General features: G+C 35.9%; 1 long non-coding RNA gene and 1 other non-coding gene across 2 annotated transcripts; one reads left to right on the top strand and one right to left on the bottom strand.

Annotated features, from left to right (window-relative positions):
- Positions 1-706: 706 nt before the first annotated feature.
- Positions 707-813, bottom strand: LOC143856842 (small nucleolar RNA R71). The gene has a single exon (XR_013238386.1). It is a non-coding gene; the product is annotated as a small nucleolar RNA R71 (small nucleolar RNA).
- Positions 814-9,141: 8,328 nt separating this feature from the next.
- LOC143856735 (uncharacterized) lies at positions 9,142-11,090 on the top strand. The gene is made up of 4 exons (XR_013238330.1): positions 9,142-10,403; positions 10,484-10,572; positions 10,649-10,709; positions 10,800-11,090. It is a non-coding gene; the product is annotated as an uncharacterized LOC143856735 (long non-coding RNA).
- The last annotated feature ends 3,374 nt before the right edge of the window (positions 11,091-14,464 follow it).

Here is a 14,464-nt window from a genome sequence, read left to right as displayed (position 1 = left end):
GATTGACAACTAGATTTCTCTTCCTTGAGTTCGACCCGTATTTACACGATCCGTGCACTTGCGGTTATTTAATATTTCAAACAAGTTTTTGGCGCCGCTGCCGGGGAAGAGAGTTGCATTAGAATCTTAATTATTCGAAGTGTTAGATTAGTAGTTATTTTTATTTTAGTTATATTTTTTTTGGTTTCTTGACTATCCATCTCTCTTACTTGGTTTTCCTGTGTTTATGAGTGAAGGTTGGGTGCGGAACTCGGCCAATCGACTAGAAAGAGCAAACCGGTTAGAGACGGAGGAAGACATCGAACCAAATCCAAATCAAGTAGCCATGGCGGAAGAACAAGAGCCGCCAAAGAGTTTACGCGATCGCTTCTATCCGGCCCGAACCGCGCAACCTTCTTGCATTAGATTGCCGGTTGCGCAGGGCAATAATTTTGAGCTAAAATCGCAATTTATTTCTTTGCTTCCTCATTTTCATGGCCTCCCTTCGGAGGATGCTTATTTATTTTTGCGTGAGTTTGAAGATGTATGTGCTTTAATTAAGATGCAACAACTTACCGATGATGCGGTAAAGTTGCGGTTTATTACGTTTTCACTCAAGGAGGGAGCTAAAAAGTGGCTCTATGGCTTACCAACGAACTCCATCACCAGTTGGGAGGAGTTTGCCGTCGCTTTCCTAAAAAAAAATTTTCCATTACATAAAACTAATAAGCTTAGGAATGATATTTTACAATTCAAACAAAAGCCATTAGAGTCATTTTCTAAGTTTATGGAGAGGTTCAAGGACCTACTCCAAGAGTGTCCTCACCATGGAATTGATGTGTGGCATTTATGCCAAATTATTTATGAGGGCATAGATTACCAAACAAAGCAACTTCTTGAGTCCATGTGTCCTAACGGTTTTACATCTTTCACAGATGAGGCCGCGGCATGGAACTTCTTACTTGATTTGGCGGAAAAAACAAGAGAGTGGGAATCCACTCAAGAAGGTGAGAGAGCCAACACAAGTAAGGGATTTCTAATAGAGGGTGCCGTGGCTAAGGAGGCCCATCTTGATAGCCTAATCAAAAGGCTAGAAGCAATAGTTGTCAAAGGACCTTCACAGGTCCATCAAATTGCTGGTTGTGTTCCTATGTGCAATTGGTGTCAAGCCACGGACCATGTCATGGAAGAGTGCCCAACTCTTGCTAAATTTGGTAATTCTAATGAAAATGCAAGTGCCATGTTTTTAAATAATCCATATAGTAGCACATATAATCCGGGATGGAGGAATCATCCCAACTTTTCTTGGAATCAAGGGAATTATCAAGGAGGGCCATCAAATTTCCAAGGTCAAGGCCAATTTGGCCAACCTAGGCCCACCTTCCCTTCTATGAATGTTCGACCACCCCTAACCACACCTCCACCTTTTCAAAACCCAATTTTAAATAATGTTTCAAATCAGCGACCACCGGGTTTTCCAAAACAAGGGGAGTCGGCACGCATAACTTCCTTAGAAAAGAGCATAGAACTTCTCACTAGCACTTTCATGACAAGCCAACACAATATGGAGAAACAAATCTCCCAACTTGCCATGGCCTTGCATGAAAGGGAAAAGGGGAAGATGCCAAGTCAACCAGTTCCTAATCCAAGGAATGTGGCCATAAATGGGAATCAACAACCACAGGTAAATCAGTTGAATGCCATGCAACCAAACTTGCCGCAGCAGGAGCCCTCCGATCACTGTAACGCTGTATTTGCTTTAAGGAGTGGCAGAGAATATCAAAGGGAGGAGGGCAGATCCGAACCTTCTAAAGATGCTCAAGAATCTCCAATTAAGGTAAGTAAAGAGTCATCCTCCATTGGTTCAGAAGAAGAGCCCGAACAGGTAAGTACAGAGCAGGCAGTTTCTCCACCTGAAAAAGAGTATGTGCCTAAAGCTCCTTTTCCAAGGAGACTTGCTAATAATAAAAATGTGGCTGCTAAGGAGAAAATTTTAAATATGTTTAAACAAGTGCAAATTAATATTCCATTGTTAGATGCGATTTCCGAAGTCCCGACTTATGCCAAAGTTTTAAAAGACTTGTGCACACAAAAGCGCAAGTCTAATGTACCCAAGAAGGCATTCTTGGCTGCAAACATTAGTTCCATCTTGTCTCAACAGATGGTGGCTAAGTACAAGGACCCGGGATGTCCTACCATTGCATGCACTATTGGAAATACTCATATTAATCATGCTCTTTTAGATTTAGGGGCCAGTGTGAATTTATTACCTCTTTCTGTTTTTAAACAATTAGGATTAGGAGAACTCAAACCCACCACCGTCACTCTTCAGTTGGCGGATAGATCAATGAAGAAACCGAAAAGGATGGTTGAGGATGTCCTAGTTAAAGTAGGAGAGTTCTTATTTCCTGTAGATTTCATTGTGCTAGAAACTGAGCCCGTTGCTAATATCAAGGATCAAATTCCTATAATTCTGGGTAGGCCTTTCCTTGCTACTAGCAACGCCTTAATTGATTGTAGAAATGGTTTAATGAAATTAACTTTTGGGAATGCTTCCATGGACTTTAATGTTTTTAGATTAGGTAAGCAACCTAATTTACAAGAAGAAATTAATATGTTGCACTCCTCTCCTGAGACTAATTGTGAAAATATTTTGAATGCAGGACTTGAAGAAGCTCTAGATGAAGAAGGCTTGGAGAATGCAAGAGATATAGGGGACTCCTTTTCTGATGACCTTAGCATCCAACAAATAGAATTTGGAGCATCCCTATCTCCGCCCCTTCCCAAGCCTCCACCCAAAAAGGCCCCACAGTTAAATTTGCCGCCTTTGCATTCAAATTTAAGAAAAGCATATTTGGGTAAGACTTGCACATCTCCTGTGACAATCAAAATGGACTTAAACTCGACCCAAGAAGAAGAGTTAATTAATTTTTTAAAAGAAAATAATGACTCTACTTGGAAGGACAAGTTTCATTTACTCAGATTGAAGTCCTTTGTTGAGTTACCAAGATCTAATTTAGAAGAGGTCATGGATCTTCGTGAGCCTCTTTATTCTAATCACTCTTAAAAGAAAAAGGTACGCCCCTCTCTTCTCTTTATTGTCCTTGTTTCTATTTTTGCATGCATTGAGGACACTGCATGATTCAAGTATGGGGGGTAGCTTTTAGAAACTTTCTTTTCTAATCTTTTCTATAGTTAAAGTTAGAAAATTTTCTTCTTTTTATTTTTGGTAATTTTTCGCAAATTAGAAAGAACTTGGTATTCTTAGAAAGAAAGTTGTTCTCTTATTTTAAGAAATAAAGTTAGTGGATATTTTAATTTTGGAATTTGAAAAATTAGAAAGAATACTTTCCTTTCTTAGTTTTGTTTGCTTTTGGAATCTTTCTTTTAAAAGGATTTGAATAAGAAATAGAAATAGAAACTTGCTTTTTATATGGTATGGATAAAAAGGAAAGAAAGGTTGAAACAAAAGAAAGAATGAATGATTTTTAGAAAGTTTGCTTATTGATTATAGTTTTGATTTGTAGCCTTTTTGACTTGAGCTATTAAGTCTGAAGGGTTTTTATGCCTAGTTCCTTAAAGCCAACTGGCTTGAGAGCAACTGACTGAAAACTCCATACATGGGTCAATTAGAAAGCTTAATAAATCAAAGCATTGCACGTAATCAAAGGTAAAGTTTGAACTCATATGCATCAATGTCTATGACATATGCAAATCAAAGATTAGTCGGACACTGCTTAGTAGCCTGGGTGTCTGGTGCATGCCCTGCATGTCATTCACGCCAAAAGCAGTAGAGGATTACAAAAAAAAAAAGAGTTCTATTCTTAGAAACTATGGGAAAAATTGAAAGAATGGTGGACCATATAAATTTGTAAGTTTTCTACGATGTTTCCGAATCAAATTTCTTTTATGGTACGATTACATTAGAGGCAAGTTTAAGGGAGCAAAGTATGACAAATTCAAAAGAGGATTCCTTGATTAAAATATTTTTCTAATTTTTCCAACTTGGGATAGGATGCAAAGTTTAAGTATGGGGGTATTCTTGTTCTTCTATTTTGAGCAATTTATCAAAGAAAATGGATTGAAAATTTTTTGGCTTTACTCTATAGTGGGATTTGAAAGAAAAGTTTATTTTTAGAATTTTGTGTGTTTATTCACTGCAAACACTCACGCGACACAACTCGTCCACTAGGGTAACCTAGGGGTTTAAAGGCTTGTTGCACGCGCTAAGTGCAATCGTGATTCCTACGAAAGTGAGTTAGGATTTTATTTTTATTTAGTTTTTGTGTTTGTTTTAGTTTTTCTTTTTGTTTGCTTGAGGACAAGCAAAGCTTAAGTATGGGGGAATTTGATGAACACATTTATGTGTGAATGGTAGTGGTAGGTAGCATGCATATTTCATGTTTAAAGCGGTGCTACTAAGGTATTTTATTTGTTTTTGGTGTTTTAGGAATACTTTCGGATTTTCACGAAAAATAGAGCTAAGAGATGGATTTGCAAAGAAAATTCAAGGATCTATATGGTTTGCAAAGATGAAGTTTGTGTGATTTGGATCTCTACCTTCTCACTGCCGGTTACAAATTTGGGAAGGCAAATTGGAAAAACAATTGATTCGTATTTTAGTATTAAAATGAATGGTTCGGATTACACCACACTGAAATTCCATGCTGCTGGAATTAAAGTTGCTGAATCGGAATGGAATTCCATGTTGCTGGAATGGGAATTATGGCTGGAAATTGCTGACTTGTGGGACCCACCAATAGAAATAATATTTTGATACAGCTTCTGTGAATTCAACAATTCAACGGTTAGGATCAGCCATGAAAATGATTTAGAGGACACAATTTATTTGATGTTATGATCCAATTAAGTGGATGGCTCGGATTGATCTATGGAAGCAATTTAAAGGAGGGAGCGTGGTTAATTAAATGAACGGTGGTGATCATCTAACTACAATAGGCGTGCATCATTTTTTTGGTAAAAAAAGGAAAGCGGGGTCTACTGATTTATATGCCATGGGTTGGCAACTTCCAGCGTTTTTGTTTTAGAAGGCTGCAAGGTGACACAAGAAATTTTAGTATCTTCCTATTCACGTACAGTGGGCATGTGTGCATAAAATTATTGGCAATAAAACACAAGTCTAAAAATACAAGAGGCTTGTGTATTTTAATTAGAAAGATCTTTTGGACAGTCAGTAGCCATGCACAACTCTAAATAGAAGCTTGAATTTCATAGAAATACATGTGGGACCCACTTGCTAACTTGGAATTTCTTTTTGGCAATATATGCATGTTCCAAACACATCAGCCATTCCACGTTTTTTATTGGAAAATAGTAATTTCTATTTGAGTGTATGGCAAATACATGAAATTGTGTGGGACCCACAAAGGAAGAAAGGAAGTTGCCAAAACTCATTCTTACGTAAGAGGAGGAAGAAAAGTCAACAAAAGTTGCTCAAAATTTCCAAGAGGGAGTACCAAATTGCTGAAATTGTGAAGAAAAAAAAGGAGGAAGTTTTTTTTTTATTATCAACAAATACTCAGAGTTACAAAATTGCCAACTACAGGTGGTGATTTCCAAAAAATAGAAAAAGATGCCAAGATTGTGTCTTTTCTTGGGGATAAAAATAGAAGGGGAAGAAAGCTACATATGGGGAAAAAAGAAGACATTCTTTTTACTCTATTTTCTCTTTTTCTCTCCACTACTCTCAAGCTCTCTCCCTTAGGTTTTCTTGTTCTTTCTTTTTCTTTTTCTTTTCAACTCTCAATCCAAGGCATCATCATCCACCATTCAAACTCAAGGTGACATTAAAGCTTGAAGGAGGAAGATGCAACCAAAGTTGGAGGAGAAAAAGACTAAGTTCTATTTAATTTTTGTTATTTATTTTAAGTTCAATTTCATGTAATTTTGTTTCAATTCAAGTTAGTGAAGAAGTAATTAGTTTTTGTTTAATTTTCTTTCAAGTTCTATATGGCAATTCTTCTCCCATCTATCTCGTTTATTTTTGTTTTTCTTCCCTTCTTCATGAGTAACTAAATCCTATTTACTTAGGGTTTAGTTGAAACCATGGGGAAGGAGAAATATTTACAATTAAATCAATCTACTCAATTGAAAAAATTGTGTAGGAGTTTGTGTTTGGAAAATCCCAATCATTCATGCCATTGGCTTTCCCCTTTCGTATGAATGATTGTTGATTAACAAATATAAAGTTCTATATAATCAATGTAAATTGGAGAGTGGATTTGATTAATTACTTATAAGGAATGACATCCCTTTGATCTTATTCCTTATTGACTAGTTAATCGAATTTTCAACCCAATTCAAGAGTTGTTTTAATTAATCAATTTAATCCAAACCCATGGTGGATTCTAACCCTAAGTAATCTTTTATATTGAATTAAGGTTTTTACACTATTCCAAATTACTTTCGCAATTTTTCAATTAACTTAGGCCTTTTAGAATTTTAGTTTTCTAATTAGATTAGATAAGTAGTTAATAGAGATCATTAAAATTTGGTACACTTTGCCTAAATTAAGATTTCCAAATCAAGATCGTAGTTGAATTTGATTCTTAGATTGAATAGAATGCACGCTTATATATAGTGTTGGCTCCGAGGTCTAAGTCCACGGAAATCCTGAGTCTATTCCAGGCAACATTATATCATAGCTAGTATTCTAATCGGTAAAAGAATAGGATTGACAACTAGATTTCTCTTCCTTGAGTTCGACCCGTATTTACACGATCCGTGCACTTGCGGTTATTTAATATTTCAAACAAGTTATTTAATATTTCTCGAAATGCCCCCCATGTAGCTTTTAGAAACTTTCTTTTCTAATCTTTTCTATAGTTAAAGTTAGAAAATTTTCTTCTTTTTATTTTTGGTAATTTTTCGCAAATTAGAAAGAACTTGGTATTCTTAGAAAGAAAGTTGTTCTCTTATTTTAAGAAATAAAGTTAGTGGATATTTTAATTTTGGAATTTGAAAAATTAGAAAGAATACTTTCCTTTCTTAGTTTTGTTTGCTTTTGGAATCTTTCTTTTAAAAGGATTTGAATAAGAAATAGAAATAGAAACTTGCTTTTTATATGGTATGGATAAAAAGGAAAGAAAGGTTGAAACAAAAGAAAGAATGAATGATTTTTAGAAAGTTTGCTTATTGATTATAGTTTTGATTTGTAGCCTTTTTGACTTGAGCTATTAAGTCTGAAGGGTTTTTATGCCTAGTTCCTTAAAGCCAACTGGCTTGAGAGCAACTGACTGAAAACTCCATACATGGGTCAATTAGAAAGCTTAATAAATCAAAGCATTGCACGTAATCAAAGGTAAAGTTTGAACTCATATGCATCAATGTCTATGACATATGCAAATCAAAGATTAGTCGGACACTGCTTAGTAGCCTGGGTGTCTGGTGCATGCCCTGCATGTCATTCACGCCAAAAGCAGTAGAGGATTACAAAAAAAAAAAGAGTTCTATTCTTAGAAACTATGGGAAAAATTGAAAGAATGGTGGACCATATAAATTTGTAAGTTTTCTACGATGTTTCCGAATCAAATTTCTTTTATGGTACGATTACATTAGAGGCAAGTTTAAGGGAGCAAAGTATGACAAATTCAAAAGAGGATTCCTTGATTAAAATATTTTTCTAATTTTTCCAACTTGGGATAGGATGCAAAGTTTAAGTATGGGGGTATTCTTGTTCTTCTATTTTGAGCAATTTATCAAAGAAAATGGATTGAAAATTTTTTGGCTTTACTCTATAGTGGGATTTGAAAGAAAAGTTTATTTTTAGAATTTTGTGTGTTTATTCACTGCAAACACTCACGCGACACAACTCGTCCACTAGGGTAACCTAGGGGTTTAAAGGCTTGTTGCACGCGCTAAGTGCAATCGTGATTCCTACGAAAGTGAGTTAGGATTTTATTTTTATTTAGTTTTTGTGTTTGTTTTAGTTTTTCTTTTTGTTTGCTTGAGGACAAGCAAAGCTTAAGTATGGGGGAATTTGATGAACACATTTATGTGTGAATGGTAGTGGTAGGTAGCATGCATATTTCATGTTTAAAGCGGTGCTACTAAGGTATTTTATTTGTTTTTGGTGTTTTAGGAATACTTTCGGATTTTCACGAAAAATAGAGCTAAGAGATGGATTTGCAAAGAAAATTCAAGGATCTATATGGTTTGCAAAGATGAAGTTTGTGTGATTTGGATCTCTACCTTCTCACTGCCGGTTACAAATTTGGGAAGGCAAATTGGAAAAACAATTGATTCGTATTTTAGTATTAAAATGAATGGTTCGGATTACACCACACTGAAATTCCATGCTGCTGGAATTAAAGTTGCTGAATCGGAATGGAATTCCATGTTGCTGGAATGGGAATTATGGCTGGAAATTGCTGACTTGTGGGACCCACCAATAGAAATAATATTTTGATACAGCTTCTGTGAATTCAACAATTCAACGGTTAGGATCAGCCATGAAAATGATTTAGAGGACACAATTTATTTGATGTTATGATCCAATTAAGTGGATGGCTCGGATTGATCTATGGAAGCAATTTAAAGGAGGGAGCGTGGTTAATTAAATGAACGGTGGTGATCATCTAACTACAATAGGCGTGCATCATTTTTTTGGTAAAAAAAGGAAAGCGGGGTCTACTGATTTATATGCCATGGGTTGGCAACTTCCAGCGTTTTTGTTTTAGAAGGCTGCAAGGTGACACAAGAAATTTTAGTATCTTCCTATTCACGTACAGTGGGCATGTGTGCATAAAATTATTGGCAATAAAACACAAGTCTAAAAATACAAGAGGCTTGTGTATTTTAATTAGAAAGATCTTTTGGACAGTCAGTAGCCATGCACAACTCTAAATAGAAGCTTGAATTTCATAGAAATACATGTGGGACCCACTTGCTAACTTGGAATTTCTTTTTGGCAATATATGCATGTTCCAAACACATCAGCCATTCCACGTTTTTTATTGGAAAATAGTAATTTCTATTTGAGTGTATGGCAAATACATGAAATTGTGTGGGACCCACAAAGGAAGAAAGGAAGTTGCCAAAACTCATTCTTACGTAAGAGGAGGAAGAAAAGTCAACAAAAGTTGCTCAAAATTTCCAAGAGGGAGTACCAAATTGCTGAAATTGTGAAGAAAAAAAGTAGAGCTCCGGGTGTAATAATTACTGATATGGACTTGGCTATGAAAAATACAATTAAAAGAGTTTTTCCAGATACACGCCATAGGTTTTGCGAGTGGCACATATGGAAGCATCTAGTTGAGAAAGTTGTAGAAATGCGGGATACCGATAGTGATTTTTACTGTGATTATAATCGGTGTTTTCATTCGAAAAAAATAGAGGAGTGTGAGGACAAATGGCAAGATTTGGTGGTCAAATATGAAATTTGTGGGAATGAATGGTTGTCTAGGATGTGGGAGCAACGAGAGCATTGGATGCAGGCATATTGGAGAACCACTTTCACTGCAGGTATGAAATCAAGTCAGCGCAGTGAAAGCATGAATTCCTTCTTCGACGGATATGTGAACAACAACACCGGGTTACATGAGTTCTTGAATGCTTATGAAAGGGCACTTGTTCAACGCCGTAAAACCGAAGCCGAAGAAGACTTCAAGTCAAAATATTTGATTCATAAGATGCAAACGAATAGCCCATTGGAAGAAGAGGCCGGTAAATTCTATACGAGTATTATCTTTAACAAATTTCAGGATGAGTTGAAGGGTAGTAACAACTGTTGGTATGATCAGTTGAGCAGTGAAGGTACAGTGGAAGAGTATTCTGTAGGTCTTAGAAGTGATCAGAAGAGTAAATGGTGCAGGGTACAATATGACGATTCTGATGGAGTGACCGCGAGATGTGAGTGTGCTATGTTTGAGATGGAAGGGATATTATGTCAACATATCCTTCGTATTTTTGACCTTAAGCAATTGAGAATGGTCCCTGAGCGTTACATGTTAAGGAGGTGGTCTATTGAGGCTAGATATCGAGAGGGGGGTGTATTACCTACAAGCACACAAGAGAGTAATGGCATGAATCCCTTTAAGAGGTGATGCCAAATCTCAACATGGCAACGACTTCTAGATGGACCAGGTAAGAGGGAGGATGTAATGAAAAGGATGGAAGATTTTTACAGTGCACTTTGGGCTGAAGAAGAAGTAAGGAAGAAAGATGAGTTGGTGGAAAGTGAGTTACCAGTCATTGGTAGCCAAGTCCAGTCTAACATTTGTGTCAGTCAAATACCTAAAATTACTATTCGAGATCCCCCAGTTGCAAAGATGAAGGGCCGACCGAAGAATGCTACACGTTTGAAATCTAATATAGAGACCTCTATAACCCAACCAAAGAAGAGGACGTGCAAATCTTGTGGGGAACAAGGACATTATGCGTTGACTTGTACAAAGAACTTCAAGGTTTGTACATGGTGCTTTTTTAAGTTATAAGTTTCTTGAACTAGTCCTTAATAATAATTTGTTCTCGTGTTTGGTAATAGAAACACAAAAGAAAGCGGTCAGGGAAAGAAGAGGGAGAGAAGGAGGAAGAGGAAGAGGAGGAAGAGGGGGTGGAGTAGACACCGAGTAGGTTAGTATGTGTTTCTTTTATTTCGAGTTCTTATGTGTTTTTTTTCCCTCACATTATTTTTGTCAATTTTTTACAGGATCAACCGTTTTTTACAGGATCACTTTTTGGCAAACTGAGCTATAAGATTGAACCAATAGGTATATTCCTTCAGTGTAATGCAATATATCATTTTGCTAACAACGGATGAAATTTGAAAGACTTCTTATAAAATTTTTTTTATGCACCAGGTACCTGAATTACTTAACAAAGAGGTACATGAAGAATCTGAACAAGAAATACATGATGAAGTTCAGAAAGAAGCTTGCTCCATTCTTCTTTGTTTAATTATGTTTATTTCATCCACTCCTTCAGTGTAATTATGTTTATCTGGGGATTTAGATCCCCAGGATTGTAACTGTTTGAGAATGCAAACGAAATTGGTATTGTGTTTTGTATAAGTTCTATAGTTCATGTTATAGTCCATTGTGTTTTGGAGTTCAGAAGTTTATATTCTTGAAGAAGCAGGTTCTGTCTGAGAATACCCCCTGTTAAATGAATGTTTGTTTTCAGTTCTGTTAAATGGAGGGTTCTGTTAAATTCTTGTCTGTGATTCTCATATGAAAATTCATCATTTTTAACATGATCTTATGAACATGAACAAGCATGTGCAAACTCGTCTGCATTTAAACAGGTGCTTGAAAGGTTCAACATGAAGGATGCTAAACCAGTTACTACACCTCTTGCCAGCCATTTCAAGTTGAGTAAAAACTCACGTCCTATTATTAAGGAAGGAAATGAAGAGAATGAAAAGATTCCTTACTCCTCTCCTGTAGGGAGTCTTGTGCAAGCGATGGTTTGCACATGTCCTGATATCACTCATGCAATGGGTGTAGTGAGCATGTTCCTTTCTAATCCTTTGATTGGTTTAGTTTATAGAAGATCACAGTGTATACAGAGGACCATTCCTCCGATTTTAGAAATGATTGGAGATAAATGTCTGGAAAAGATGATGAGTTTCTTCTTCTAAATCGAAATGGTACCTTAATCCCAACTATTGCAGCAAGTTAATCCCAACAAATTGTGTACTTTGACTTTCCTAGTATCTCCCAAATTAGGTTTGTTTGTGGCATACTGAAAGTCATAGAAAGAGTCGAAATGGTCAATTCTATAACCAAATTGGATCAAGTTACAAAATTAAACATCTTCTCTCATTTTTAACCTTTTATATTTATATTGCAAGTTTGCTATCTTATTTGTTCCAAAACATCCCCATGCTAGAGGAAGAGGAAAAATGTCACCTGTTAAAGAGAAGAAAAAAACCTACCCTATTTACATCTTCTCTCATTTATTCCCAAAATGTCACCTGTTAAAGAGAAAAAAACTTACCCTATTTACATCATTTTTCCCTCACAATGTCCCACATGTTAGATTTATGAATTTGCGGTCCAAAACACCCGAACTTGTTAGAATGCAAATATGTTAAAGTTGTTTTCAATTGGAAAATTCAACTAACCAAACCAATTATAGTAAACCAAAAACTGGGATGCTGCTTCAATAATCATTGCAAATGCACTAGTTAGGATATGAGAACATGGTCATATGATAAAAAAGACCTTATAAAACCATCTTATAAAACCTCTTATAAAACCATCTACATAATAGGGTTCAATATGTCTACAATACTCACAATATACAAGTCTCTTCAAATTTCTTTAATTTCCAACAACCACATCACTTACTCAAGAAGAAAACTAAGAACAAAACACCTATGACTCCTAAAACTTTAAGAATGCTAATCTCATTCTTTAGCATGGTGTTTTCCTTCTTCAATGCTATGATACGATCTTGAAACATCCTATTATCCTTCTCCAAATCCCTCATGCGGACTTCAAACATCATATTCTCCTTCTCCAATGCTATGATGCGGTCTTGAAACATCCTATTATCCTTCTCCAACGCTATGATGCGGTCTACAAACATCATATTCTCCTCCCTCCCCAGTATGGTCCTGTCTAAATCACCCCAAAGGAAATACCCGCACTTGTCTCCCTGCATTTTATTTAAAATGTTAGAAATTAGACAACTTATAAAGAATAAGAGTACACAACAATTATTTATTGTTTACTCACTTTCAGTCCTGCACAAGTGTAGTAAGGGCGTCCTTGGTTACCGGTTTTGTTAGTTTGGGTAATTTTATAAATTGCGGGCACCTGACAGGAACAGTTATGGAAGTTTGATCCAACGCTACCAGGTGAGTTATTTGAGGAAGCCATTACTTAGTTTCTCTGAGCCGCAAAAGAAAAAAACACGCAATGCATTCATAAGCAATATAAAACCTAACAGCAGGTTTAGGTAATAAACCCACACAAAATCAGTAGCAGAAAATCCTAAATCAGTGAACAAAAAAAGGAGTAAAACCTTGATTTTGATGGTCTCTTGTGAAAAGAAAAATCCTAAATCCAAGTCTTTAATCCACGCAAAATCAGTACCAACAAGCCTAAATCACTGAACAAAAAGAGTAAGAAAAGTTAGATTTTTAGGGTCTCTTGTGTAAAGAAATTAGTGAAGGAAATTAGTAAGAAGAAGAAAAAATAAAAAATCAGATTAAATGAGACATTTTCCTTTCAAGCATGCACAACAGAAATCAGAAAAAAAAACCCCTTTCAAAGTCTTTGAGGGTTAACGAAAAATCAGATTAAAGGAGATATTTTCCTTTCAAGCATGCACAACAGAAATCAGAAAAAAACCCCTTTCAAAGTCTTTGAGGGTTTTTTTTTTCATACAAAGAAAACCCTAAATCCATGTATTCAATCCACACAAAGAAAACCCTTTTGTTACTATTTAGGATTTTTTTTCTTCATTCCACAGCAAATCAGTAACAATAACCCATTAATGAAGGAAAAGACAAAGAAAATGACAAAGAAGCACATAAAAAGAAACCCATCTTGTTACTGTTTTAGGGGTTTTTTTTTTCTTCATTCGATAAGAAATTATTAAGAAGAACTAATTGAATCAAAAGAGAAAGAAAATGACTAAGAAGAAGAACAAACGTACCTGTGTGGAGAAGACCACGAGTAGAAGGCGTGAGCTTCGCAAAAGAAACCTAATAAAAACACAAAAACGAAACCTTAGATCACAAAAGAAACAAATGAAACAGGTTTTCAATACCCTAAAAAAATTACAGAGCTACATCCAGAAAGAAACAGAAAAAAAAACCCTAGAAAAAAAAAACCCTAGAATAGAACTAAACCCAAAAAAAAATAAAAATGAAACACATACCTGTGGGAGAGAGAGCTTTGGCGATCGTCGGAGAGAGGGAGAGAGCCCGCCGGAGAGACGGTTCAGTCAGAGAGAGGGAGAGAGAGCTTCGTCGACGAAGGCTTTTGGGTTTTTTCTCCTCTCAGAGAGAAGCTTCTGTCGAGGAAGCCTTTTGGGTTTTTCTTTTTTTTTCTCCAAAAGCACGTATGTTGAGTGGGGCCCAAATATCAACCAATTGCAAGCCAAATTAAAAACTCTTCCGCACCTAACTTCCATACGCTTGAGCGTGCAATCCTTTTCCTCATATATATATATATATATATATATATATATATATCAATCCTTTTCCTCATATATATATATATATATATATATATATATATATATATATCCAAATGAATGTTGCCACATGAAGATTTGGTTTTTAAGTGTCAGTATCTTGTGAGAAAATTGTTTATCTTCTCTAAACGCAATGAAAACTAAGGATCTATTTGGATATACGTAGTTACCTCGTAGATCAGTGGTATAAGTAGTCAATAAGGAGGAGGCAAGATTTGATTTACCTAGAATTTACCTTGTAGAATAGAGATAAGTAGTGTTTGGTTGCCAACCTCGTAGAGCAGTGGGAGAGGGTGTCTCTACCAATATAGAAAAG

Source organism: Tasmannia lanceolata, unplaced genomic scaffold (genome assembly GCF_043159265.1).
Source record: "Tasmannia lanceolata isolate RefF3 unplaced genomic scaffold, GAP_Taslan_0.1 ptg000023l, whole genome shotgun sequence".
NCBI lineage: Eukaryota > Viridiplantae > Streptophyta > Magnoliopsida > Canellales > Winteraceae > Tasmannia > Tasmannia lanceolata.
The sequence above is the reverse complement of the archived record's forward strand: the minus strand, read 5'-3'. Positions and strand labels throughout refer to the sequence as shown.